The following is a 27490-nucleotide window of genomic DNA, read 5'->3' on the forward strand; positions in this document are numbered from 1 at the left end:
CTGGAACCACACATCCTGGCAGCTTCGGGTTTGAAGAGCTCTCTGCTCTTTGTCTAAATTCATTCGCATGAGAGGCACGCTGCCTCACTTGAGCAGACAGGGCTCAGAGAGGAGAGGTGGCCCTGCCAGCAGGGCGCTGGGACTTTTGGACCCAAGCGTCTGTAGCACAGGTGTCCTGTCACTGGCTGCAGGCTCAGGGGCACCGTCCCCTCATCACTTGCTGTGGCCCAGGTTCAGGAACGGCTCCCATGCACCATGCAGTGTGCCCACAGCCAGACACGTGTGGCCTTCTCCTGGGGCAGCTCTGGATGGACAGCCCAGCATCCTCCAGAAGATGGGAGGGTCCGGTTTGCCTGGCCGCACTTTCCCGAGGACAGGCATCCACTGATTCCCCCCAGGAGCGACCCTTCCAGCCTCTGGCTCTGACCCTTCCTGGGACGCGGGGCCAGACCCAGAGCCTGAGGGAGCTCATATCACGAAGGTGCTCTCAGCATCCTGCCTCCGGAGGCTCACACACAGCACAGCCCTTGTTCCCTTCATCCCTGGGAGGGAGGACCGGGAGGGCTGAGCCCTGCCGTCAGGGGCAACTGCCTGCAGCTGCTCTGCCCTCTGCCCCACGGCACATCCCACCCATTAGCTCAAACCCAGGTTGCTGAGAGCCTCCCTCCCCCTGATAAAGAAGCCCTAGGTTGAGGGCTCAGCTCTCGGAAGGAGAGAGGCCCGTCCTTCCTCCCGCCCTGTGCAGCTCTGCGGGGAGGGGTGGCGCCGGCCCCAAACTGCACGGCCCCTCCTGGCTTGAAGCTGGTCACAAGGGGTGTCCCTGTGTCTCGTGAGCATCTGCCTGGGGTCAGGGACACTCTCCTGCCCCGACAGGACAGGGGTCCAGGGCAGCTGCTCTCACTGGGGCATGTCCGAGCAGGGCGGTCAAACCACATGCAGGGCTGAGCAGAGAGCAGGGGCCACAGAATCTGGGAGAGAGACTCCTGTCTTCAGCCGCCAGGGCCTCCTGGAGGAACCCGAAGCCGAGCTGGGGCCTCGGTGACGACCAGGGGGCCAGCGAGCAGACGCACAGGCAGGCAGCGTCTTTCTGTTTTTGTTAACAGATGATGGAGATGCAGTTCACATACAGTTCACCCATTTAGAGCACACAAGCCAATGACTGTGAATACATACAGAGAGTCACCACCTGCCAGTTCTGGACCGGGGTTTACCACACCCCGAGGAAACCCGGCAGCCTTGGCGGCCGCCCCGCGGTGCTCCCATCCTCAGCACCCTCCCCAGTCTCCAGCAAGCACGAGTCCACTTTCCGTCGTGGATGTGCCTGTTCTGGACTTCATGGAAGTTGAGTCACATGATGCACGGTCCCGGGCTCCCGGCTTCTTTCAGCTGACCGAGTTTCCCGGTTCGTGCCCTCCCACCCTTGACTCCCTCTTATACTGGACAGCGGTCCTTGCGTGGGCGCCGTATTCCGTTATCCACCCATCGGCTGAGGGACGGCCAGGTTGCTCCCACTCTTTGCCTGCTGTGAATGCTGCTAGAAGCATCTTCGTACAGGGTTTGTGTGGCCGGGTCTCCACTTCCTCGGCGTGCAAACCCAGGAAAGGACTTGCTGGGGCACGTGGTGGCTCTGGGTAACTTTTGGAGGAACTGCCAAACTGTTTCCTGAAGCAGCCCCGCCATGTTTCAGCCCCACCAGCGACTTCCCCACATCGTCACCGACTCTGTCACCTGTGGCCTCGATTCTCGCCTTCCTAGCGCCTGAAGGGCCGTCTTGTGTGGCTTTGGTTTGCGTTTCCCTGCTGGCCGATGCCGATGAGGCGTGTGCTGGCCGTCCGCATGTCCCCCCGGACACGGACGTGGTGTCGTGCTCTGTGAGCGGCGCCTGTCCCTCCCGTCTGGTGCCCAGCGTGCACCCGGCTGTTTACTCTCGATGTGGAAGTACTTGCTTTCCTCTGGGAGCTGCGTCCTCTTCTCTTTGGGGACTAGCTTCCCCTCCCCTCCACCTTTTCCCTAACTGTGGCCCCAGAGGCTCCCCCTCGTCTTCCTCGCCCACCTCCACCGCCACAGCTCTGGCGATTGTCCAGAAGATTGTCCAGAAGGGAGCCTGGGAGGTGGAGGCCTCGAGAGGGCGGTCAGGGCTGGGGGCGAGGGGGCACAGCCTCCAGCAGAGACGGCAGGAGAGCAGGCCCAGCCCACGGGCTCACCCGGAGCCTCCGCAGACGCGACGGGGACCGTTGCTTGGTCTGGGCTGCCGCCTGGCCTGTGCACCTTTGGGGGAGGTCCCCACGTGTGCGACCACGTGTGCAGGCCTCTAGGAGGCAGGCGGGGCGGAAGCCGCCTTGCAGAGGCCGCGTGGGGGAAGCCGAGTTCGAGGTCTGGGGGCCGTGCTTGCTTACCTTTGGCACCCGGTCTACCGGCACATCCTCCCCCGCGACAGGCCACTAAGGGGGCCTTGGCTCTGCTTCTGCGGACCGGGCTCGCAGGCAGGCCGGCCAGACCCTCGTCCCACAGACGGGGGTCCCCACGGCCACGCCTGGCGAGCACAGACCCGGGGTGTTCACAGAGCGCGGTGTCCTGAACTGCATAGAAAAGAGGCAGAGGGTAAGGATGAGGGATGTTCTACATGGGCCTGTGAGCAGCTGCTCAGTGAAAACGCCAACAAAAGCCTGCTGGGGCCGGGGCCGGGGCCGGGGCTGGGGTGGAGGGGAAGAGCCCTAGTCGTCTTCAGGCCTGCGAGGCGCCAGGCCCCTGCTCAGCGCGCCCCTTGGCTGTAGGCAGGAGCCGAGGCCGGGCGGGGCTCAGTCACCCTCTGGGGAAAACCCAGAAGCCAGGGCTGCGTCTCCCCGCATCACGGGGACTCCCAGCCCCCAGCTGCCGGCCTGGGTCCTCGGCACCGCGCAGTCCGCGGAGCTGGCCCGGGGCCGCCTCAGCCCGTCAGGGCACCCGCCACCCTGCCGAACGGACACCTGACACCCACGGAACCTAGCAGATGGGCCGGCGTGCCCCTTCACACGTGGTGTGGTTTTATAGGACTTTAATAGGGATTTAGGGGTTTGGCAAAGGTCAACAATTGGTTTCTAAGTGCCTGTGGCTTGGCAAATCCATACTGCACTTTGGGAGGTTTCCTTAACTCCTCAACCCACGCGGCGCTTGGAAGGGGGAATAATATGGATGCTGAACAAGTCCCACTTATTCTGTGAGAATGTCAGCCTCTGCAGACCGAAGAGGGCAGTGGTTTGAGTTCCCTCTTGGCACCAGGCTGTGCCCTTGACGACGTGGAGAAGGTTTTGACAGTTTTTTGTCAAGTGTCACTCGCATGAGTTCGGTATCAGGATTGGAGCTGGAGGCTTTGGAAGGTGGTGGTGGAGCGGAGTGTGGGGGGTTGGTGAGAACGTGGGTGGGAGAAGTGGCCGCTGGGCTTGGAGAGCCGGTCCTGAGTCAGTGTCCACTCTCCCTGGCCCTCCCCTGGCAGGGTCGCATGGTCTTGTCCAGGGCTAAGCCGCGAGTGTTGGGTGACCGTGCTGTCACAGGCCATCAGGGCAGGAGGGAGACGGGCAGACACATCTTCCATTCGGGGACCCCCCGCCCCACAGGTGCCGAGCCACCAAGTGGGTGTGGGGTCCTGGGCTGATCCAGAGCGTTCCTTCAGTCTCGCTGTCCGCAGTTCTGCCCTCTGGCACTGGTCCCTCTCCAGGGCAAAGGTGTGAAGTCCATGGATTTGCCTCAGTCTTCTTTGAAAAAACGAACAAAAAAGGCTTTTTATTTTGAGAGAGTTGTGGATTCACATGCAGTTGTGAGAGACAACACAGAGAGCCCCCACCCTTCGCCCACTCTCCCCCAGAGGCAACCCCTGGAGTCACTACCGCACAGCATCGTGGCCGCCAAGTCGCCGCTGACACAGTCCCCCGCTCGGGCAGGTCCACTGGTTTCACGTGCCGCCCAGCCAGGGTGTTCGGTCCTACAAATTCAATCACGCGTGTACGTTCCCGCGTCCACCGCCGTGGTGAGGTCCGGAGCAGTGCCACCCCAGGCTCCCTCGGCTCCCTCTGGTGCCCACACCGCCTCCCTCCTGCTCCCAAGCCCCGGTCGCCGCCAGTCTGCTCTCCAGCCCTGTACCCTCATCATTGCAAGCGGGTCATGTGCCGCGTAACCTCCTGAGACGGGCTTTTCCACCCAGCTTCACTCCCTTGCGGTCATTCAAGCTTCCGTGTCAGTGGCTGGGTCCTTCTTCCCGTGGAGTGATGGTCCACAGCACGGAGGCGTCGCAGTCTACTTATCAAGCCCGTTGTCGACGGACATTCGCGTTGTTTCCAGTCTGGGGCTCTTATGAACAAAACTGCCGCGCACATCCGTGGACAGGCTTTAGCGGGGACGTGCGGCTTCACTTCTCTGGGATAAATTCCCACGAGTACTTGGTTGGGCCCCACATGGTCACGTGTTCAGTTTGGCAGGAAACCGCCGCGCTCCACTCGGAGCCGCTGAACCGCTTCCCACCCCACAGCGGGGCGTGGGGGGCCGTCTTCCTGGCACCCCCGCCAGCACCTGGCGGTGCCACCATTTTTATTTAGCTGTTCTGATAGGTGTGCAAAGGGGTGAGGTGAGTTCCTGGAAACGACCCAGACACGCGCAGGGCCCTTCCACGGCGGGGGCTGCTTGCGGGGCCCACGGAGCAGAGGGGCCCCCCTCGGGCTCTGCTTCTCCGCCCCTCTGCTCACCGTGTGTCCGTGTCGGGGCTGTGTGGGGCGCCTGCCTGGCCGCACAGCTGGGCATCTCAGGACCCGGCGGCCGCCGGTGCGCACACCCACCTTGTCCAATCCAGCTTGGGTTGCCTTGCCTGGACCAAGTCCCCAGAGCCCCACAGCCGCCCCCTCTGAGCAAAGTCTCAGCGCCGGAGGTGCACCTCTGCCCACGCCAAACCAGTGCAGGTCTCAGCCATCGTTCACTGTCCCTTCCTGACGCTTCTGATCAAACTACTTCTGTTATTGCTCATTGTCTGACGTGCCCAGCAGAGTCACCTCCTCGAGGAGAGAGGCGTTTCTAGCGCCCGCACGGGGAGCATGTGACGGGCGTCAGTCAGTGTTCGGCAAGTGTCTGACTCGATGCTGGGTGTGAGCTGCGCTTCTCCCACCCAGAGCGCCCACAGGGCCAAGCACTTGGCCGCAGCCGCGGCATGAAAGGGGTGGAGGGGTCTCTGCGTTAAGTCGAGGAGCAAGGCCGCGGGGACTTGACCCCGGCCCGCCCAGCGCCCTGCAAGTCTCCCCCGCGGGCCTGAGCTCCGCCTCTCCCGGCAAAAGCGCACAGCCAGGCCCTCTTCCGTCCTGCTCGGCGCTTAGCTAGCAATGCCGCGTTTAGACGCAGCTGGCGCTGCCACCTAAGTGTTTAAATAAAAAGAAGTTTCAGTATTTCCTTCTCTATCAGAAATAAAACCGTGGCTGTCTAGCACACCCCTCCGGAGCGCATCCTCTGAGCAACCTTCCTGCGTGCAGCTCAGCCCGCGTGTCCGCGCCGCACGCTCAGGCCCGGGATCCGGTGCGGACGGGCTTCTAGGAAACGCGCTTTTCCCCGACCGAGCTCGGGGCGCTCGTGAGCCTGTGCTCCCGTGACGGGCCGCTGTGCTTTGCCCCAGAGGCGGCCGGCGCTGCGGTCTCGGGCCCCTTTGCGCCTTAAACATTACCTCCAAGGGCTTTTGTGCGTGTAGGTTATATTTGTCAGTATTTACCATGTTAGAAACTGAAGCCAAGCATCTGAAATATTTATTTCTTCACTAAAAAGAATAATAAAGTTGTTACATGAAATCACACACCTATTAAACAACCACGTTTCCATTAAAGCTCCAGTGGAGGCAGGGGTGCCGCTTTGCCGTTTTCCAGGTCTCCCCCAGTCTGACTTGTAGGTGGCAGCTGTGTCCTCACACCTGTTTCCACGCCCTTCAGGTGACTCTGTCGACTTGGTTGAAGGACATAAAGAAGCTCTGGCAGAGGAGTTGTCCGAAAACACTTCATGGTAGTTTCTTCGCAGAATTGTGGACACTGACACTGCGGTCTGCCGGACAGTTCCTTGAGGATGAGTTGCAAAGTGAAACCTGAAAAGCGATCAGTAAACTTTTTCGTCTCCGTTATGTTCAAGTCCATTGGTTTCTCTTCAGCTTTGAATGAATCTCTGCCCTTGGAGGATTTTGTAACATCCTGTCTCAGTCACTTGGGAAATGTGGGTTCACGGAGCTACGTAGAGGTTCAGATGCAGGCACATTTCATTATACAACATCAAGAAGGAATCACGTTTGCTAATCTCACCAGCCATCGTACCAGAAAATCCTTTAAGGCATGGGAAGCTATGGAAGTGTCTATGGTGGATACACATGTCCCTAAATTCTAATTTTCACTTGAAATTCACATTTTATCATCGGCAGCAAACACAGTTGTGGTTTTCTTTGAAAAGACCAGCCTGCTTTGCTCGTTGTCAAGAGGGCCTCCACCAAGTATTCAAGTCTAACTGGTCTGTCCGCCATCTTCCCAGTAGAAATGGCGGTCTGTGAGAAGGGCTGGTTCAGCTGGTGACTCGGCCACGCAGGCTCTTCCTCAGACGGGTGCCGAGCTTCAGTCTGCAGTAGACGTGCTCCATGTGCACCTCCCATTTTGTAAGGATGTGAAAAAGACGTACCTCAAGCATCCATAATTTTGCTGTTTCATCCAGAACATCCTCCAGAGAAAGGACTCACCCACGAGTGCCCGGTGCGGAAGCAGGCAAGCCCCGCAGGTGCGGATTCAGGCACAGCGCCCGCCGCTCCGCCTGCCGCTGCCTTCACACCCTCAACGCCAGCGTCAACACCGTGAACAGGGGGCGACGTCCTAGCATTACGGAAACAGTTTTGACCTCACAGACTCCAGAGAAGTTCTCAGGAAGCCTCAGTCCACACTTTGAGGAATAAGGCTTTAACCAAAAGATTGTGGATTGAGCCGAATTTCTTTACCCTCCTCCCCTTTATAGTACATAAAACTTTATAATACAGCACACATTTTTTTGAATTTTATTTTTTAACGAAGTGTAGTTGATTTACAGTGTTAGTTTCAGGTGTACAGCAAAGCGATTCAGTTATTCATACATATACATCCATACACATATATGCATGTATTTTCAGATTCTTTTTCATTATAGCTTATTATAAGAAATTGAGTATCGTTCCCTGTGCTGTACAGCAGGTCCTTGTTGTTTACCTCTTTTGTGTATAGTAGTGTGTGTCTGCTACTTCCAAACTCCCAATTTATCCCTACCCTCATTTCCCCTTTGGTAACCATAGTTTGTTTTCTATGTCCATGAGTCTATTTCTGGTTTGTAAGTAAAATCTTTTCTTTTAGATTCCACATGTAAGTGATATCAAATGATGTTTGTCTTTCTCTGTAATACAGCACACATTTAAGGGAAGCTTGGTAAGCTTAGTGCGGAACCTTTTACATCAAAGGATACAATTTAAAAATCAGGATTTTTCACATTGACAGTACTTTACTATTAATGTCGTTATCTGTACAAAGTTTCAAAAGTATTTGAAATAACTGAAATTTATGCAGATTTTCAGACACTGGAAATCAGTGAAGAATAATGTAGTATGTACCTAGGAAGTAAAATATTACATATAGGGTTGAAACCACCCTTGTGCCCCCCCATCCTGTTTTCCTTCAGCACCGCCCCCAGAGAGGATCGCCACCCTAGACTGGATGTTCATCCTCACCATGCAGTTCTGCACACTTTTATTACCTATGCACACAGATCCCTAAGCAAAGCGTAATGTCATTAGGAACAGACAGTTCCGTAAAATCCTTCCCGTGCACTTGAGGTTTCTCTAAGTTGCACACATTTGTTTACTCAGGAGGGGAATTGTCCTGCCCTTGGGGACACACATTTTCAAATGCACTAGATATTGGCGATTCATCATTTGAAGAGGTTCTAGCAACTTACAGTGCCAGCAGTCATGCCTGAAATCTCTTTTTTCTCTTCATCCTCTGCAGCCTTTAGAATAATGAGACTTTTTTGTGGATCTTCCGAGTATGAAATGGAATTTTATTGTAGTTCAATTTGCATTTCTCTAAATATTAGTGAGGTTGATAATATTTTCAGATTTATTTGCCATTGGATGTTCTTCTCCTGTTAATCACCTTACAACTCAAATTGTTTGCACTGCTGTTTACTATTATTTTCAGGAATTCTCGACATACAGTCAGTTTGAGTCCTTTCACCATTTTTGTGGTGCAGACCTATTTTTCCATGCCATGGTGTTTTCTTAAATTTATGATGATGTCCAGTCTGATGTGCAGTCTGTATTATTTTATTATTTATTTGTAATATTATTTTAACACAATCAAAGTGATCATTTTTGTCCTTTATGGCTTGGGTTTTTTAGGACTTCCTTAATAAATCCTTCCTTACTGCAAAGTCACAAAATGTCCCCCTACATTTTCTTTTAAACATTTAAAAATTTTTCTTTCCACAATTAAGTTTAATTCACCTAGATTTTTACCTTTGGGTATCACGTGAGCTGGGAGCTAATTCTGTTTTGTTCCCCATGTGAACAGCAGGTCTCCCAGCATCGCTGCCGAACTCTCCCTGTGGGCCTGCGGTGCTCCCTCTGCCTTGTATCAGGGTTCACGCGTCCGGAGAGCACTCCCTGGAGAGGATGTGTTCCACGGCTCCTGGGTGGGGGGCTCATTAACTGTTGTGGGTCACGTTGCTTGACAGGGCTCTCTGAGTTCGCTGTGTCCTCACTGATTTCCTGTCCACCTGTCACAAGGGAGGAGCGTCAAGCCTCCAACCACCTCTGTGGGTCTGTCTGACCTTTCACCTCTTCCGGTTCCCACTTCGTGTATTTAGACTTGCTGTAGCCTCTTGGCGAATTCGCCCTTTATCATGATAAAATGGTCCTCTGTACTCCTGATAATACTCTTCGTTCTGAAGTCTGCTTTGTCTGATACTAATATATCCACTCCAATTTTCTTATGATTAGAGTTTATGTGGTACATCTTTTTAGGTCTTTTTGCTTTTGCTCTGTGTTTATATTTAAATCACATTTCTCATGGACGGCCTGTAGCCAGATCTTGTTCTTTATCCAGTCTGATAGTTTTTGCCTTTTTTTGGAAGTGTTAGACCATTTATATTTATTGTAATTATCAAATTTAATTCTACCTCTGTTTTAACTCCTTTTTTAAAATCTAAACAGTTAATTTGCTTCAAAGAATTTAAAATGCAAGTATTTCATATTTATCCACCAAGTTGCCATTTCTGGTTCTCGTCACTCCTCCGTGTGGATCTGAGTGTTTACGCTAGCATTGGACACCTGCCAGGCACCTCCACACGGGCGTCTCATTTTGCCTTTGTGACAGCATTTGCAGGCACAGGCACTGTCCCCGTTTCACAGAAGTGGAAGTTGAGATTCAGAGAAGTTATAGGGGTTCCTGGTCTCTTGAAAGCAGATCCAGGATTCGAATGCCAGTCTATCTGCCTGTTGATGACTGTCTTCTGGGGGGAGAAAAAGCAGTGGTGGTGGGGTGCGGAAGGGTGGACGGTACCTCCCATCACAGAGAGAACACAACTCAGCCTTCTCCTTGGAGGCAGACGCCACCACCTGTTTTTGTTCACCACTGTATCCCCAGGCCCGGCACACGGAGGACATGATAAATATTGGGAGGATAAACAAACTGCCTTCTCTCCGGCAATTTGAGCCGAAGCTAATATGTAATCAGATTTCTGCAAAACTCCCAAAAATTATTGTTCAACTATTCTTGCAAATTTCTGACGTCCTAAGGCTAGTACACTAAAAGAAATCATGGAAGTTTGTTCTTAACCCTGTAACTCTTGGTTTGTGCAGAAGATGTGGCAAAACACCCTCTAAAGCACAATTTAGTCAACCGAAGGCCTCATATACGGACTTAGATTGGTGAGAACACGCCGAGTACTGGTAGCTGCGCTGGGGCGAACAGTGCCAGGCCCACCCTGACCTCAGAGAGGGGCCCTGTTTGGAATAAGGGTCTTTGCAGATGTGATTAAGGGAAGGATCTCAAGATGAGATGCTCCTGGGTTATCCAGTGGGCCCTAAATCCAGTGACTGGCGTTCTTCCAAGAGAGAGAGATTTCGACACCGAGGCACGGAGGGGACAGTGTCAAGTGAAGGCAGCAGGGCCTGGACTGACGGCCAGGAAGACCCTGGAAACCCCAGATGCTGGAAAAGTCGCAGCAAGATCCTTGCTGGGGGTCTCCTGAGGGAGTGAGGCTCTGTCTGCACCCTGACTTTGGATTTCTGGCATCTAGAGCTGTGAGAGGAGACACTGCTGTTGTTTTCAGCCCCCAGGTTTGTGCTGGTCTGTGGCAGCGGCCCAGGAAGGTCACACAGGAGACAGACTGAGCCCTGCGAAGGGCGTGGCCCCCGCCTGAACACACCGCAGCGCAGGCGCCTGCTGACTCCTCTACCCGCGTGTCCCCAAGGCCGAAGGGCCTGGTGAGCCCACGAAACGGGACCGGGCTGCAGTCCGGGTAGCCCCGGTTTGGATGCTGTGACCCATCACGTCTGTATCTGTTCTGAACGTCCTCGGGTCCAGCCCTCACTTGACACGGGCACGGTGAGTGGCGAGGTTGCTTTTACAACGGGCGTTTTGTGTGTGTGTGTGAGAGATTATACGATTACAGCATTCACTGCGCTGACACGTCGTGACCGCTTTGTTCAGAACCGCCACGTTCTGAACCCTTACATGACCGGTAACGGCCGCACTGTAATCCACGAACCCCTGCTGCTTGGTTTATTTAACTGTCTCGTTGCTGTAGGACATCTCAGCTCTTCCCAGCTTTTGTGGTAGTTGTGCTGGCGGCTGCTTTTTACTGCTGTACCCTGTACCCTGAGGACCCTTATGTCCTAAAGTTGTGTCTGCCCCCTTTGGCTTTCTTCTTTAGCACATGGTCCTAGAAGTAGAAATGCCAGGTTGGGAATCACACGCTTGGTCTCTGCCCCGGTCTCTCTTGCCAGGCGCTTCCCTGCGGTGCTGGGTCTGGTCACACGTCTGCGCTGCCCACACCGGGCAGGAGGGCGCCCATCTAGGTGCAGCCTCACTAGCAGGTGCTCAGTGTTCCGGTTACCTCTACCCACGGAACAGACTTCAAACAAGTGTCACACGACGTTTTATGTGTTGCTATGCGTTTATTCAATTCTAGTTACGTTAAGTCGTTTGTACGTGTTTATTGCTGTTTATTGACGTCCTTTGCCCTTTGGGCTATTTGGAAAATTTCCTTTTTCTTATTGCTTTGCAAAAGAGAATCAACATATTAAAAGTATTATAGAAAATAAGATGTCTGGGCTGAATGTTCAAACATATTAAAGGGGGGAAAATAGGGTTTTTGAAACCAGGCGCAGAGATGGGAAGGGACGCCAACAGCCTGCCTTCCCATTAACGAATTCCCCTTCCATTTCAAAGTCTGACAGGAAGTAAATGAAATAAGGACAAATTAAATAGAAACAAAATGAGCAGAGACAGCCTTAGCATCTGTGTCAGACACAGTCGGGTTCAACGCTGAAGAGACGGCGTGGGGGACAGCAACCAGGCTTCTCGCACCCTCCTGGCGAAGGACCAGGTTCCGTCCCCCTGCCGGGGACCGGGCATCACCACACACAAGAAGGATGGAGAAGCTGGTTCTCTCCTGGGAGGCCACTGGGACGACTGGTCAACCCAAATCCGAGGGCCCTCCTTCTCAGCGCCCCCAAGTCTGTCTTCCAGAAGGATGTGGGTCCCTGGGCAAAGGAAGCAGGAATCAGCTGAAGTGACTGCAGTCGAGGGCCTGATCTCCTGGGGAGGGCCTTTCTCAGCACAGAAACTGGAAGAACAATAAGCAAATGATTAATATGTTTCATTTGCAGAAACGTGAAAATCCCTGCGCACCACAACACACGCGCGAAGGAAGACGGGTCCTCGGGGAAGCGCTTCCAGCAGCAGACCCTCCAAGACACACGCCGCCCTGGGGGCGCTCACTGAGTGCGGGTCCCTTAACATGTGCGCATCGGAGTGCTGCCCCCGGGGGGCTTCTGGGCAGCCTTCAGCCAGGCTGGTGACCTCCCTCCTCTGCAGGCCCCTGGTCCCCACCCAGCCTACAGCCTCGCTTGCCCCAGGTCTCTCCACCCTTTCCCCCCCTCAAGGCCACCCCTGACCGTAGTGTCACACGGTGCAGTCCCCACCAGCCACATCCCTTCTCCCAACCCTGCTTCCAGCTCTCCACAGCCCTTGTGAGTTGCTGACAGGATCGTTTTTCTCGTTTGCTGGTTTTCTGTCTGTGTCTCCCCGTAGAATCCGAACTGCCCGCGGGCAGCTGGCTTGGACCGCTCTGTTCACAGCTGTTTCTCTGGCCCTCAGGGGTGCCTGGCTCACAGGACTGTTTGTTGAAGGTACAAGTGGTCCCCACATGGCCCATCGGTGCCATAGCCCACCACCGGGAGAGGGTTCAGGCTGTAGGCAGCTGGCTCAGAGAGCGGCTGGAGGTCACAGTCAGGACCATTCTGGAATCACGGAGCTGGGGAAGCTGGCTTTGCTGGTGCCAGTCTGCGTGCTCCTTCTGATCGTCCCAGGGCGTCCACCCCTGTAATCCTCTGACTGAGACTTTTCAGTGGGCTTTCTGGTCGAAGGGGACAGCTCCGGGAAGCCGACAGCACCCCAGGAGCCCCTGGGGAATGGTCCCCAAGGCCCCGGGCCCTGCTGTGCTGGCTGTGCTGGCTTTTTCTGAGTGTTCAGTCTTAGTGCAGCAGGGGTCTGCAGTGCAGGGTGCCAGCCTGCTCACATCCAGGGCACATGCCCTTGGTTCCACCAGGCAGAGCATGGCATCCGCTGGCCACGCCGTCTCGCAGCAGTGACCACATCACAATGCTGGAACCAGGTGGGCCGAGTCTGCTGCTGTCCCACCCTCCCCCGCCCCCCAGGTTGGAGCCCTGTGAAGGCATGTGTGCCTGTGCAGGAGCTGAGGGGCAGTCTTGCAGAGCAGACACAGGCTCCTAAACCCAAACCAGCGTAAACACCAAAGCAGAGAGGACATGCCTTCTGCTCAAAGGGATCACTGGACGGGGGTGTTTCCGTCAGTGCCGGCCCCAGACACAGTGACATGGGGGCTGTACTGAAGGGTTCTTGGGACCCCCATCCCCCGACAGGCTTACCACCCGGCCCTGCGATTTATGAACAAGTTTCAGTGAGAAGCCAACGCCTGGCCTCAGCTGTGCTGCCCTCCGAGGTGGGGCCTCTGCAGGAGAGCACGCTGGTGGAGTGTGCTCAGGGGCCTTGAAACACGGGCTCCGAAAGGCCTGCTGGACCCAGAAGTGACACCACAGGCCCGGTAACTGGCTTTCTTTTAGCGTCCCAGGTTCGTAAGCAAGCTGCCATTTGCAGCTGGGTGTTCATGACTGTTCTTGCCGGCCAACGTCACGACCCGTTCCGCGATCCCGCGCAGGGAAGGTTCGATCCAGCCAGTGGTGTCTTCAGGGAGGCTAAACCTGACCGACCGGAGCAGACGCCGGCCATTTCCCGGTAAGTGCGTCCAGATCAAATTCTGAAGCCCTTTTTACTGGTTAATTCTGTTTTTGGTTTGTGGATCTGATTTGACTTTCAGATGCATTTAATAATTGCTTTAAAGGAGAACTTGAGAACATTAAACGCAGCCGCTCTCTCTCGCCCCCGGCCATCCCTGGGCTGCACTTGAGTTACTCTCTCTGAAGCCATGAATGTGTTTTGAATCAAAACTGCCTGCCTGGCCTGCCAAGAGCAGGTCAGAGATGGCTCTCTTATTTTTCTGGGCACCGTGGAAGCAGCCCCACCGTGACCCTGCTCAGGCGGGAACCAGCCACTCGTGGCCAGACCGGAGAGTCGCTGGTCACGATGGACTTGACCTCACTGGGTCCCGCCCTCTGGGACTGTCTTCCTCCACAGGAAGGCGGAGACGCCTGCCCAGCCTGCATCCTCGTGTCCGGGTCCTGCTCCTCCATTCCCGGCGCCAGGCCTGCCAGCGGGGCGTTGAACACACACCCACGTTGTACTTGCACCCAGTGAGGGGCCGGTGGCCGGTGCCCAGGGTCCACTGGGCAGGGCGGGCCCTGGAGTCAGACCACCTGGGTCCCTGCCTTCCCCAACCAGTCCTGGGCCCCCCTGGGCTATCTGAGCCTCAGTTTCTACATCTGGAAAAGTGGGGTCTCGCAGGGCAGAAGTATCAGTGGGCAAACGTCCCTCGACACCAGCCGAGAGCAATAACAGCGGTGCCACCAGCAACTGAAGCCGAGACGTTCCTGCACCCACGCTCCTCCCCCGTCGGCAGGCACTCTGCTCTGCCCGGGAAGCCGAGCTGGGCCCGACTGTGGCCATTGGCCACAGAGCTGGGTCATTTCATGGCCTCCCCCCGCCAGGCCGGACTTGCCTGCTGGCTCCCAGGCTGACAGGACGTCCCCCAGGCCCAGGATGGGCTGTCTAAGGGCTGTGGGTGGGGCCCCACGGGGGGTAGGGGGCCAGGCAACTCGGGAGCAGGACGAGGGGGACCCAGAGCGGGCAGCTTCCTCCGGAGCGACGGCTTCTCTCAATGGTGTTGAGTTTCATCTTCCATCTAAACTGACAGTGTTGAGTGGCGGGTTCAGCCAGGTGGGTTGGTTTGTGAGGTCACAGCCGCGAATGGCAGGGCCAGGATCAAACAGGGATCTTTGCAGCCCTGAAGCACAATTCCAAGATTTTAAGATGCTCTCGATTTCAAGATGTATCCCTGAGGAGCTTTTAGGAAAAAAATATACCCAAGCAGAAACGTTACTACATGAGTTATACATACTGGTTTTAAGACACATCCGAGAATTTGAAAATGAGAAGAAAAGAATGTGTTTTCGAACTGGAGCAGCGGTTACCCGCGGGGCATACATACGTCTTCACAGAGGGGTTTTCCTTGTCCTGGTCCTGACTTGGGCTAGCACGGGTGTTGGGAGAACCCTGGGTTCTCAACTGAGGTGAAGTTCCATGAATTTGAGGGGCTTCGGTGGGGAACAGGAAGCGATGGAGGAGAGGCTTGAACCTGGACTTGGAGATGGGGGAGTGGACAGTGGCTATGCCGTGGGTAGCCAGTCCTGGGGCCTCCGTCCCTCATCTGCAAACAGGACTAAGAGCACATTTCGAGGGGCCCCTGAGGACACGAGGAAGCAAGGACGTGGGGTCCTGGAGCACAGGCCAGGCCTGTGGGCCCCAGTGCACTCACTGGAAAATAAGCGGAGATGCCCCGGTCCCCAGCACTCGGCCACGCGCTGCAGGCCGGCTCCTCTGGAGGGTCTGGTGGGGGCGGGTCTGCGGGGATTTGTCGGGAGCCCCAGACCTGCAGCCCCCGCCCCCGCGGGCAGGGAGGCTCCGGGCAGCCGTGGCCACGCGGCTCCTCCTTTCCATCACTGTTAGCAACACTTTAAACTGGTTCCAGAGTTGGATTCCAGCTGTGAAACCAAGCGAACCCAACACCAGGCCTGGCCGATGCCAGTGCATCTGGAACAGGAAAATATACCAGCCCGTCCAGGGTTTCCGTTCAGATTGGACTCCGGCCCTGGTCCCCGTCCTGATCCAGAACTGGGAGAGAACCTGGCCCCAGAGGAACCGCGGGGCAGATCCTCCCCTTGAGAGGCCGCCTGTGACGGTGCAGGGGGAGGTGTCTCAGGGCCACGGAGGGGCCACCAGTGACCCCGCACCGGGGCAGCCCTGGTCTGAGCTGGCCCACCCCAGCCCCGGTCAGGGAGCCGCCCTGCCCTCCAGGAGTGGGAAGCTTGGAGCATCCCCAGGGCCGCGCGGGGCCTCCAGCCTGGCCCAGGCCAGGGAGGGACTTGCTATGGCCAGAAGGCCGGGGTGAGGCCAGGCCCGAGAGGAGGCTCCCGCCTGCTGAAGGAGGAGGTGCTGTGAGCGCGCTCCGTATCCCCTGCCTGTGCGGAGATGTCGTCTCTGGGGCTTTTTCCCTTTACGTGAAGACAAGGAAAGAACAGAACAATCGTGGGAAAATGCCAGGAGAAAAATTCATTTCAGTTCTTGACATGTGACTCCTTCAGAGAGGAGCTGCTTTCCAGCCAAGGGCTCCCCAGGGAGGGCCCCCACTGTGGTCCCAGGGCCCAGGGCCCAGGGCACCAGCGACCTGTTCCCAGCCTGCAGTCCACTCAAGTCGGTGGCCGGGAGAAGGGCCGCCCAGGTCACCCCTCAGGCCGGGCGCTTGGTCCTCCTCCTTCCGGGAGTGCCGGCCTCCCGGGAATTGCTCAAGGTTAGTTTACGTGGCCCCAGGACCGGGGGGCTGTCTGTGGCTGGTTGATGTGGAGACACAAAGCCCCAAGCCAACCCCCACACCCGATCTGGGACAACCCTGCAAAGCCCTTCTAGCTGAGAGCTCCCGGGGGGCTGCAGCCCAGTGTCCCCGCCCCAACCATCCGCTGCCTCCTTCCGGTTACTGCCCGAGTGTGAGGCCATCACTAATGAATTCCACCTCAGAGTCCAACCTAAGATGAGGGTCCACACCGTCGACCTCATTTGTTTATTTTTAAATTAATTTCCAAAGAGTAGAGTAATATTCTGAAGTGCATCTTAAGCTGTAAGTTACTATTGCTCCAAGAAAAGTGTCATGTTCTTGTTGGCATTAGTGAGGCGTTCAGCTCTGGAAATGGCCTGAGAGGTAACATAGCCTGAATCCATGATGTTACCAATGTGGAAACTGGGGCCTGGGGAGAGCAGGTAAGCTCCTGACATCTGCACCCCAGCCCACCCCACGCGTCCCAGCCCACCCCATGCGTCCCAGCCCATCCCTGCACCCCAGCCCGGCCCTGCATCCCAGCCCACCCCACGCATCCCAGCCCACCCCATGCGTCCCAGCCCACCCCATGCGTCCCAGCCCACCCCATGCGTCCCAGCCCATCCCTGCACCCCAGCCAGGCCCTGCATCCCAGCCCACTCCTGCATGTGGAGGGCAGAGAGCACACCAGTAACTTTTGCAGGGCATATTGGGACTGCCCTGCAGGACCAGAGGGCACAGCCTGGGGGACTCTGGGCACACAGGGTAGACCCTGGAATGAGACCATGGCAGCCCTTGTGCTCAGCCAGCACCCCAGCCAGCCATGTCCCCGTGGCCTGGGTCTGGGGGGACAGCTCTGCGGAGGTGAGTCTCCAGCCAGGCTGTGCGTGGGGAGACGGGGAAGATGGCCGTGTGCGTGACATTAGGAGAGCCCGGCCCGGCCCCACTGCTGCGTGGGAATGTTAGAACTCAGCACGGGGTAGGAGGACGTCCTGGCTGACCGCATCCGTCCTGGCATCTCAGAGGAGTCGCTCCCCCACCCCCGCCCATGCTGCAGGGGACAGCGGGCTGCTATCGGCCCGCCTTCCGTCTTCCAAAGCTCGTGGTTGCCGCATTTGCGCCAGGCAACCTGAACCCTGGCTGGCTCTCCAGTGTGGGAGCCCCCTTCCACTGTTTGCTCATTTCCCACGGCAGCTCCAAGGGGCCGGCCCCGGCCTGGCTTAGACAGAAGCCTTGCGGTGCAGCCGGGAGCTCGTGCACCCAGCCTCCGTCGCTGATGGGGGCATCTGGGTTTCAGGGCTGGCCTGCAGCAGGTGTCCGTGAAGGCAAGTCTGCTGGGCTGGGGGGGCCTCACTCCAGGATGCTGTGAGATTGATGGAGGCTGAAACGGCGATCCGTCCACAGCATCAGGCAGGCTCTAGGGAGGGGGCAGCCCCTCCGTGTGCAGTGTGGGGACATGACAACACTCAGCCCAGGTGACGTGAGGAACAGCTAGACAGGGGCCGTTAGGGATGAGGGGAGATGCTGGTGCCCAGGGGGCCGGCTGGCTCTCTCCTGCCCTTCATGGCCTCCCCCCTCTCTGCCACGAGGGCACCGCCACCCAGCGCTCTGGCTGCTCTCGCCCTGGCCGCCTGGCCCCGCTATGCATGTGAGTGAGTGTGGGTGGGGTCGTGGGAGTGTGCTCTGGCTCTCAGGAAATGGAACATCCCAGGTGCGCACAGGTGGGCGTGGTCAAGCCTGGTGCCCAGGTGAAGATGTGGGTCCCGCTGCTCCTGCCCGCTGCCCCTGACTGGGAGGGAGGAGGGTGCTGGCCAGGCTCCCGCAGGGCCCGGGGGAGGGAGCGGAGGGGCTGTGAGGCAAGAGCCCGCTCCTGCTAGTTCTGGGTCCCGCCTAGCTGCACCCCAGCACCTCCTCGTGGAGACGGGCTGCCCGCGCCTGGAGCCGGCTCTCCCGGAGGTGTGAGCAGAGTGAGGCCTGCAGCCTGGGACCAGGGCCCGAGGCCTGGCTCTGTGGGAAGCCCCTCCTGGGAGCCAGGTGGGCATCGCAGGTGTTTGCCCGCAGGGACCCTGCTAAAAGGAGCCATTGAGAGGTGAGGCTAATTGGCGTCTTCCACCTACCTGTGGGAGCTTCCAGGCGCTGGGCGCGCGGGAGGTGACGGTGCTTCTTTTCCTGGTCTGAGTGTGAGGCTGGCTTGGCCCGGCCCGTGGAATTCGGGAAGCAGCCCTGCAGGGGTGGCCCGTTGTTTCTCAACACTTTCTGGGAACCTCTGGATCGGCACATTCCTGCCCCTGCTGCCAATCGTGTGGGAGCCCAGGGGAGACGTCAGAGGCCTCGAGTTCGTGGCCCTTTGACCTGCCTGCAGGTGCTTTGGAAGACCTTCCCAGCCGTTTCCCCTGAGTCCAGGTGGGCCTGCAGGGCGCCTCGCACGGGCGAGGTCCTCCTTTACCCAAACACGCGTCCGAGGCAGGCCGCGGGGTGAGTGAGCAGGGGGCGCAGGCGGGGCACGTCAGCCATGTGGAGCCGTCCGCACGGCCACCTCAGATAAACCCGAGGGGCGGGGAGGGAACTGCGGAGGTTGGATATTAGACCTGTGGTCACCCCAGTGGCAGGGCTCCCTGGGGACCTGGGGCCTCTCCTGACTCCAGTCGCAGGGCCATTGGCCCCAGCACCTCCCTTTTCCCTGCAGGGCTGCGTGGACCACTGCAGTGGCCTGGACCAGGTTACCTGCCCGGGCCCTGGGTGAGCTCTCTCAGTGAGATCGCCTCCCTGATCTGCCCTCGGTGGGGGTGGGTCCTGACATCTGTGTTTCCGTATCTCAGACAACCTGTCACCGGCCACGACTGCGAGCAGGCAGGGCGGGCAGGGGAGGCTCGGGCGGCGTCCAGAGGGCACGGAGGCCAAGAGAGGCGGACCCAGCCCCTCTCTGCTCACCTGTGAAGGCAGGTGTGCGGGGCTGGCCCCCCGCAGGCCCTGGTATTGTTGCTAAGCACACAGGGAAATGCAGGTGTGTGGAGGGAAGCCGTGAGTTGAGGGTCTGGACAAACAGGTGCGAGCTGTGGGGCAGCCTGAGTCACTGCGGCCAAATCGAGAGCCTGCGCAGAAGCGCCGTCCCCGCCGCCCCCCGAGCCGGGGCCTTGTCACAGGAGACAGTCTGGCTTTGTCTGGAAAGGCGGGTGCGGGGGGGAAGCTGGTTCCTCGGCCGCATCCCTGTGAACCCCATCTCACTGGCCACGCATAACGAGGCTGTTCCGTGTCCTGTTTTTGAAAAGCTTCCTCATCTGCGTGGACCTCTCTGCTCTGGGTCGAGGAATCACATGGCTTCTAATCAGCCGCTCAACGGGTGGTCATGCCTGGATGGTGGCCTCCCCGTGACAGCATTTATGTCTCTCCCGACTCAGAACCCAGAGGAAGCCTGCAGAGTGTCCAGGGAAACCGGCCCAGGCAGCAGACAGGCCAGTGTCCGTGTGCAGCTTGGCCTCGGCCCAGAGGGAAGCTCCGGGGCCCAGGTGACCTGCTGAAGTCGAGGCGGCCAATTGGAGGACAAGTCCTAGAAACGAGACTTTTCAGCATCTTAGAACTTTCTGAAATGTTCATCTTCTCATATCCAGCCTTAGTTTTTCAAAATCGTGAGTCCTCAACATTCGTAACCTCCCAGGATGCGCTCTGACACCATGGGAGAGAGCAGAGCCCCCCCAGTCAGGAGGCCGGTCCCCAGTGTCTGCCGTCGGCTCCGCGGTGGGGGCGGGCGTGGGGCTTCGGACGCTGGGACCCGTGGTGACGGGGGAGGTGGGGGTTATCCCCCCCCCGGGGCCCTCCAGCCAGACCCCGCCGCCCCGGCCCCTCCCGCCCGGGCCCCGGGCACGCTCTGGGTGCCCCTGCCTCTCCATCAGAAGAGCGGCCGTGCACACCCAGCCCGCCCGCCGCAGGGGCCAGGGTCCACGTGGGATGGCGCCGGTGGCAGTTTGACAAAGAGCACAACATCCCGGCAGAACTCCCTCTAGTCTGAGCCTCGGCTTGGCTATGCCGGCTCTCCAACAGCTGGTGACATTGGACAGTTTCCCTGGCCTCTCTGTGCCACGGTTTCTTTATCTGTGAAATGGGAATAACAACACTTCCCATGAGATACTATCTAGAGCGCCGGGCATGACGCCTGAGCTTCATCGGTGCTCAGCATGTTAGATGTGGCCACTTTAATCATTTCTCCATCCTTGTCTCCCCATCGGTCTGTTCCACGTCTGGTTCTGCCCGCGGCCACTCCCTGCTGACTGTGGGTGAAGACCCCCACGGGCCGCTCTACTGCTGTCCCCGGCCTTCCTCACCAGGAGCAAGTGCTGTGCAGTCAGAGAGACCCCTCTGAGAGCCCCCAGCCCCTGGGGGCCCACAAATGGGGGGCGGGGGCCAGCCCTTCTCTGAGGGGCTGCCCCGGGGCCGAGGGACAAGGACCTGCCATCCCTGGAGTCCAGCCCAGCCCCTCCAGCTTGTCCTGGTTCAGCTCCCTCGAGGGTGCCCTGTTCAGGCTGCCCTGCCGTCTTCTCCCCACACACGTGGCACATGGTGGCCACAAGCCCATCCATGTCCAGGGCTCTGTCCAGGCCCTAGGCTGTGACAGGACCACCTGTGTCCCCTCCGCCCCTCTGCCCCTCCCTGCCCCTTTCGTTCACGGCCTTTGCCCGGTGCCAGGCCTCCTGTGCGGCCGTGGGCGAGTGTCTGCTCCTGCAGCCTGGTGAGCTGTGGACTCCTGGTTCCTTCCAGGTTAATCGCCACGTTCCCTGGAACTCCAGGGGTGCTCCCACGGGCCACGCGTCTGTGTGGTGGTCGGTGCCCTCTGCCCACGGGAGGCTCCGGGCTGCAGTCCTGGCCTCCGAGTCCCTTCGGGTCTCTTGGAAACCAGCTCTGCCAGCCAACCCTGCAACTACCCTCCCTACGGGCGTCCCCCGCTCTGACACAGGCCTGTCCTTCCCTGTTCCCTGTGACACCAGCCACACTTCACCAAAGCTGCCGGGGGAGCGGGGACTCGGACACAGGCCAGTAGAAGGAATGCCTTCACACCACCCTCTCCGCAGGGGCTCTCGTGGCCCCAGGCCTGAGCCCGCCCCTCTCCAGTGACGGTGCCTGCCCAGGCCCTCTCTTCCTGTACTGGATCAGGCCTTTTCCAAGACTGGAACTTGGAAAAGATGACCCTCTCCTCCCAGGTTCCGACTTTGCCCTCAGGCCCCTCCCGGACAAGCCCAGGGTGAGCAGCGGAGCAGCAGGGCCTGCCTCGGGGCCTGTGAGCCACGGGCTCTGGCCGGGAAGAGCCCCCCTGGGCCGTCCCAGCCCGTCCCAGCCCGTCCCAGCGGGGTCGCTGTCGGGGCCTGGCCTCCGTCCCTGGAGCATGGAGCAGGGAACACACAACACACATCCCACACTTACACGTACAGTCACATGCTCACACTCACACACTCACACACATTCGTATGCTCACCTTTTCTAAGAACGACCCGCCATCCCCAGGAACAGTGCAGATTAAATCCGTATTTAGGAGAAGTTCCCTAAAGAAAACACAATCGGCCGAGCCGCAGCGCTGCCCCGGGGAGCCGGCCTTCACCTCGCTGTGCAGAGCAACTTAGCTCCTCGCTGACAGCGCTTTTCTGCAGTGTGATATTTGCTTTCCCTTCACAGACACAAGAGGCCCATCACGTTATTTTCCCGAGACAAAGAGCCATATGTCCTCGGGAGGTGGATTAAGCCACCGCCTCTAGAAAGTCAGAAAAGCTGCTTGGGGCATCATTTCCAGCCACCGAGTTCCGGGAGACGTTGGGGTCCGACCTCGGTCAGCACCCCTGCCTCGCGGATTCAGTCCCCCCACTCAGCGGGACCCCGAGAGTGAGCCTCATTCATTGTACCCACAGCGCCGGTGCCGGGCTGCCGCGGGGAAGCGCTTGTCCTGTTGTGGAGGAAGTGGGCTTGGCGAAGTTCACGGCTCTTTCCAGTGGAATCCCTGGGGTCTAAGGGAGGAGGGAGCCAGGAACACAGATGAAATGATTCCTGCAGAGCAGTTTTAGGGGAGACCATCAAGAGAGCATCCGTTATGAAAAACAGACAGTCTGTGATGCTAAACGTTCACCTACCTTATGACTCAGGTGTTCCATCAAAAGACCTGGACAAGAATGTTCTAGAAGCCGTGCTCACAAGGGCAAAATGCTGGACTCAGTCCAGGTGGCCATCAACAGAGAGACGATTGCAAGGAAGCGAAATGATACATAGGAATGGCTGTAAGGCAGAAAACCAACCGAGAGAAGTGTTTTCAGAATGCAGAAGAAAGGGACAAAGAGGAGGAAAGCTGCGGCTCTCTGCACGGGGGGCGAGGGAAGGAGGCCCGGTACCAGAGAACACACACACACACACATACACATCTGTTCTGATACACACACGCCAATAAATATTTACTTCCTTGGGAAAAGAGAAAACCTAAGAAACTACAAACAAGCAATAGTCAAAGATTTAAGTGGGATTAAAAAATGTCTCCAAGGATCAAGAAAGCCTGGATCTGCGGAGGTTTCTGAGTACCATACAGTAAAGTAAGAACGGTCACTTAGCTGTGCCTGGTGATATTTTTAAAATTCAGAAATAAAAAATGTACAAAAGAAGGAATCCACAGAGGGAAAAAACATCCTTTTTGACTTCAAATTTCTCCTCCACTACAGTGAACAGGGGAAGATGGCAGCTTATTGATTCATAAGAGCTCTTTACATTTGAGGGCTGACTACCAGCTGGTGTATCTGTTGCGAATATATTCCTCCTTTGCTTTTGGCCTTTTAGGTGTGCCTTTGGTTGTTTTTTTTTTTTTAAACTATTTTGCCACTGGAATTGAAATTTTTTATGTTATTATAACTTTTTCCTTTAGTGTTATGTTCAAAATGGTTTTTTAAAAATCATTTGTAGCATTAAAAATATTCACCTAAGTTACTTTGAGGTTATTTGTGGCTTCTTTAATTCCTTAGATTACATTAAATGAATGCTTTTATAAGGTAAAAAGTGCAAGGTCTTTTTTGAAGGGTGGGGATAGGTTTATTCATTTGTTTATTATTTAATGGATGCACTGGAGGTTGCACCCAGGACTTCGTGCGTGCTAAGCACACACTCTACCGCTGAGCCAGACCCTCCCCTATTTTTGTGGTAAAAGGTACAAACACTCTGGGAACTCAGATTTCCTCTTTATGCTTTATTCTGCCCTTTGTCTTTCTGTGAGTAACGCTGGCCGCTATCTGGTATGCATTCTGTCTGAACTTTCGTTTTGTGCTTTTTTATGGTTAATGACGTGTGTCAGACCGTTTCCATGTCAATACACATGTATCTGTTTCACTTGTTCTGGCGTCTGTGTAGTGTTTCACAGGAGACAACCGGAGTTTACACAACCATTTTTCTGACTGGTGGGTATTTTTATAAATGCACAACGGCGAACGCCTTGCAGTTACGCTGGGACTCCGGCCTCCTGGAACCAGCCTCACTGACACCGCCGGTGAGTTCACAGCTGAGACTGGGCTGCCCAGGCTCCGCCCACAGCGGACAAAGCTCCTCCCACACGAAGCTACACCAGCCAGTAGCCCCTCCCAGGCTGCGGGACAGGACACCACCTCACGGCTGCTTGTGCCTCTCCGGTTACCAGCACAGTCAAACACGTCTCCTCAAACTTACTGATCATCAGTATTCTTCCCTGTGAGTTGCCGCTGCACGTCCTGCGTCCATTTAAAATTTGTTTGTCGCTCCTTACTGCTTTGGGGAGCTCGTTGCACTTTGTGGACGTTCATACCTGATCTGTTACACAAGCTGCAAGTGTTTTCTCTTAGACGGACACCTGTCTTTTCGTTCCAGTGACTGTGAATTTCATTCTATCGAAATTTTTAAATTTCACATGATCAGAAATTCCCAATCTTTTATTTTACAGGCTAGGGGCTGCAGAAGGACGTCTCCTTTCCAGGTTTCACGACGGTCCCCTAACTGGACTTTGGTCAGCTCTTTAATCACTCAGGGTTAACTGAGTACGAAGCGGCCTGGAGACCTGTGATGTTACCTCTGTGAACATTCGGTTGCTCGCCCTTCATCAGTCCTGAACCCACTGCTGCGATACAGTCATCGCTGCCCTTTATCAAATGCCGTGTATACGGGGGGTCTGGTCCGCCGACACTCGTTAGCACTGTGCCGGTAACGGACGCTTCATGTAACTACACCACCTCAACACGCATAAACAGATGTAAAAGTAAGCACACAGACACACGTTATTTGTGTGTGAATGTAGGTGTACGAGGCTCTGTGGGTCTTACTTACGCATAAGTGTCTGTGTGGGGACCGTTCAGGCGTCCCAGGGAAGAGACAGCAAAAGCCACCAGGGTTTGTAATGGCTGAAGCCCATGGCTCGTGGACGGAGCAGGAGGTGGAAGGACCTGGTGTGAGCACTGCCCTCCAGTGTGTGTGTTTTCTGAACTAGTGCAGCTCCACGATCTGGACACCTGGGGAAGCAACCTGACGGCAGCGGGACCCGCAGGTGCTGGGGTGGGACCCACAGGGCGCACAGGGAGCCTCGGTCGGGAAGGGGAGCTGGCTCTCCTGCTCAGCCCCACCCGGCTGTGTGAGTTTGGGAGTGTGGCCGCACCTCTCTGGGCTTCTGGGCCCCAACCTGTGAGGTTCTCCACTGGAACAAATACCCGCTGGCTCCCTCAGAGCACCCGCATCTCTGTCTGAAGGTCTGTGGCGGTCTGTGCCCTGAGACGCACATCTGGCGTAACCCCTGTCCCCGCCCACGGAAGCACACCAGGTGACACGTGCCAGCTCCCAGCACAAGCAGGGAGGGACTCCACTGTTCGAACGGCTTTCGAGCTTGGGCTTAGTGGAATTTCTGCCTCTGCATCCCCTCCTGCCACGAGTAAAGGATAACCATCTTTATTCTGAATACACGGCCTTGTGAAAACAGACTGAAATGTGCAGAACGACACCCCTGAGAGCTAGTGGCTCTTCAGGCCAAGCCCCGGGTCCGCCTGTTAGTTCTCTGTGTTCTGTTTTGGCTGGAGGGTTCCACACCCACCATACCGTCCCCGCGCCCACAGCATTGACTGGGCTGCATCAAGGGGGCCTGATGGGTGGCGGCGGCCCTCCCATCCTCGCCCCTCGTCATGGTCCCCCGGGGCTCCGCGGGAGGGGTGTGGGAGCTGCCCTCCCTGTCCCGGCGTTGGCTTCCGCTTCCCGGGCCCCGCCGGCCTGGGCTGGGAGGAGCCGGGGGCATCGATCATCAGTGACCTCATCCCCGACTTGATAAAATATGCATTGTGGCACTTTCCCCTTCTGAGACATCTCGAGGGACTCACCGCAGATTCCAGCTGCTTATTCCAGACCAAGCAGGAGTGGGGGTGGAGCAGACCACCAGCCCCAAGCCCATGCCCCTCCGCGGCCTCTGGCTGAGCCTCCGGGGGGCCTCCCCGACACCCCGCTAAGCAGGCGTCCCTGTCATTATCCGCTGCTGCCTCTGTCTGTCCTGTGGTGATGCTGCCAGGTGAGTGCACTGCTGTCTTCACCCACCCACGCATGCTCAGCCCCGGAAAGTGCGCGGTATTTGTTGAATAAACTGGTTGTGAGGGTGCCAGGCAGTGCGCCAGGGTGGGTGGATGGATGGGTGGATGGGTAGGTGGAAGGATCGGTGGACTGAGTAGATGGAGGATGGATGGACGGGTGGCTGGGAGGAAGGATGGATGGATGGTGAAGGGATGGAAGGGCAGAAGGCAGACGTGCTCAGGTACCTGCAATTATGCTCTTTCCTCAAGGGTTTTTGAGGGACAAGCAGGCATCCAAGCATCTAGGAACATGGTCACCTGTCATCCTCAAAGCTGGAGACGCCCCCAGCGCGCCCAGAGAGCTGTGGCAGTGAGGCTCGGCGAGAGGCGGTGCTGCTGGCCTCAAAGGTGGAGAGACAGGGCCACAAGCCACGGGATGCGGCGGCTTCTAGAAGCCGGGCAGGACAAGGCAGCAGACTCACCCTGGAGTCTGTGAAGGAAGACAGCCCTCAGACACCCGCGTTTTAGCACCGGGAGACCCACGTCGGACTCCAGACCACGAGAACTGTGGGACGATAAACGTGTGTGTGTTGTTTCAAGCACTAGGTTTGTTGTGATCTGTTCCAGGGGAAATAGGGAACACACGGGGGTCTGTGGCTCCACAGAGAAGCAGGCGAAGCGGTGAGGGGGGTCTCTCCCCAGAGCCACGGAAAGCAGTCCCTTCACTCCAAAAGGGCAATTTGCTTTCTTTTAAATGGATAATTTATTTTATCTTTCTGGTTTTGTTCAGACTTTTAAAACAGTGATGAATAATTGTGCCTTCAGGCACACTTGTCAATGAAATTTCCTCATGTTTTTAAAAATTTTTTTTAATTTGCACACAATTTGTAGAGGCTACTTTCCACGCACAGTTATAAAATACTGGCCCCCTTCCCCGCGCCGTACAGCCCTGCGGCTCGCCCTGCGCCCAGTGGTCTGCTCGCCCCACTCCCGCACCCCTGAGCTGCCCCCACCCTGGGAACCACGGTTTGTTCTCTGTATCGAGCCTGCTTCTTGCATGTTGCAGCCACGAGTTTATTGTCTTTTCAGTTTCTGCATGTAAGTGGTGTCACACGGCATCCGCCATCCTCTGACGTGCTTCATTTAGCGCGATCCCCTGCAAGTCCACCCGCGCTGCTGCACAGCGCGCAGTCCCGTCCGTTCCAACGGCTGCGTGCTGTCCCACTCCCTCCACGCGCCACGCCGTCTTTACGCAGTCGTCTGTGCGCAGACGCTCGGGTTCCTTCCGTGTCTCGTCTGCTGTAAATAGAGCCGCTGTGAACACGGAGGTGCCTGTGTCTGTTCCGATCAGTGTTTGTGTGTTTTTTCAGATCTACACCCAGGGGTGGGACTGCTGGGTCCCACGGTAGTTCTGCTTTTAATTTTTGAGACCCCCTTCCGTGCTGTTTTCCAGTGGCTGCACTGATTTACGTTCCCACCAGCAGGGCATGGGGGTTCTTTTTAAGGAGAGAAACCTTAAATGTCCAGAGGAATTAGACGTTTAGCTGCGTGTCAGAGCCCTTTCCAGGAGCAGGGTCGTCGTGCATTCACGCCAGTGGCCTCTAGGCTTCCTGAGAGGTTCGGATGCGTGGCCCACGAGCGGGTCGCTGACCCTGCACCGCCCAGGCACCGCCGCCCCC

The 27490-nt window shown here is 57.0% G+C and overlaps 1 long non-coding RNA gene across 2 annotated transcripts; it reads left to right on the forward strand.

The window, feature by feature from the left end:
* Window positions 1-12996: 12996 nt before the first annotated feature.
* LOC141577767 (uncharacterized) lies at window positions 12997-23235 on the forward strand. Of its 2 annotated transcripts, XR_012507232.1 has the most exons (5): window positions 12997-13245; window positions 13367-13538; window positions 16640-18376; window positions 18650-19026; window positions 19686-23235. It is a non-coding gene; the product is annotated as an uncharacterized LOC141577767 (long non-coding RNA). The 2 variants fall into 2 exon arrangements; XR_012507231.1 differs by having other exon boundaries at window positions 16640-19026.
* Window positions 23236-27490: the final 4255 nt, after the last annotated feature.

The sequence above is a fragment of the Camelus bactrianus genome, chromosome 5 (genome assembly GCF_048773025.1).
Source record: "Camelus bactrianus isolate YW-2024 breed Bactrian camel chromosome 5, ASM4877302v1, whole genome shotgun sequence".
Classification (NCBI taxonomy): domain Eukaryota; kingdom Metazoa; phylum Chordata; class Mammalia; order Artiodactyla; family Camelidae; genus Camelus; species Camelus bactrianus.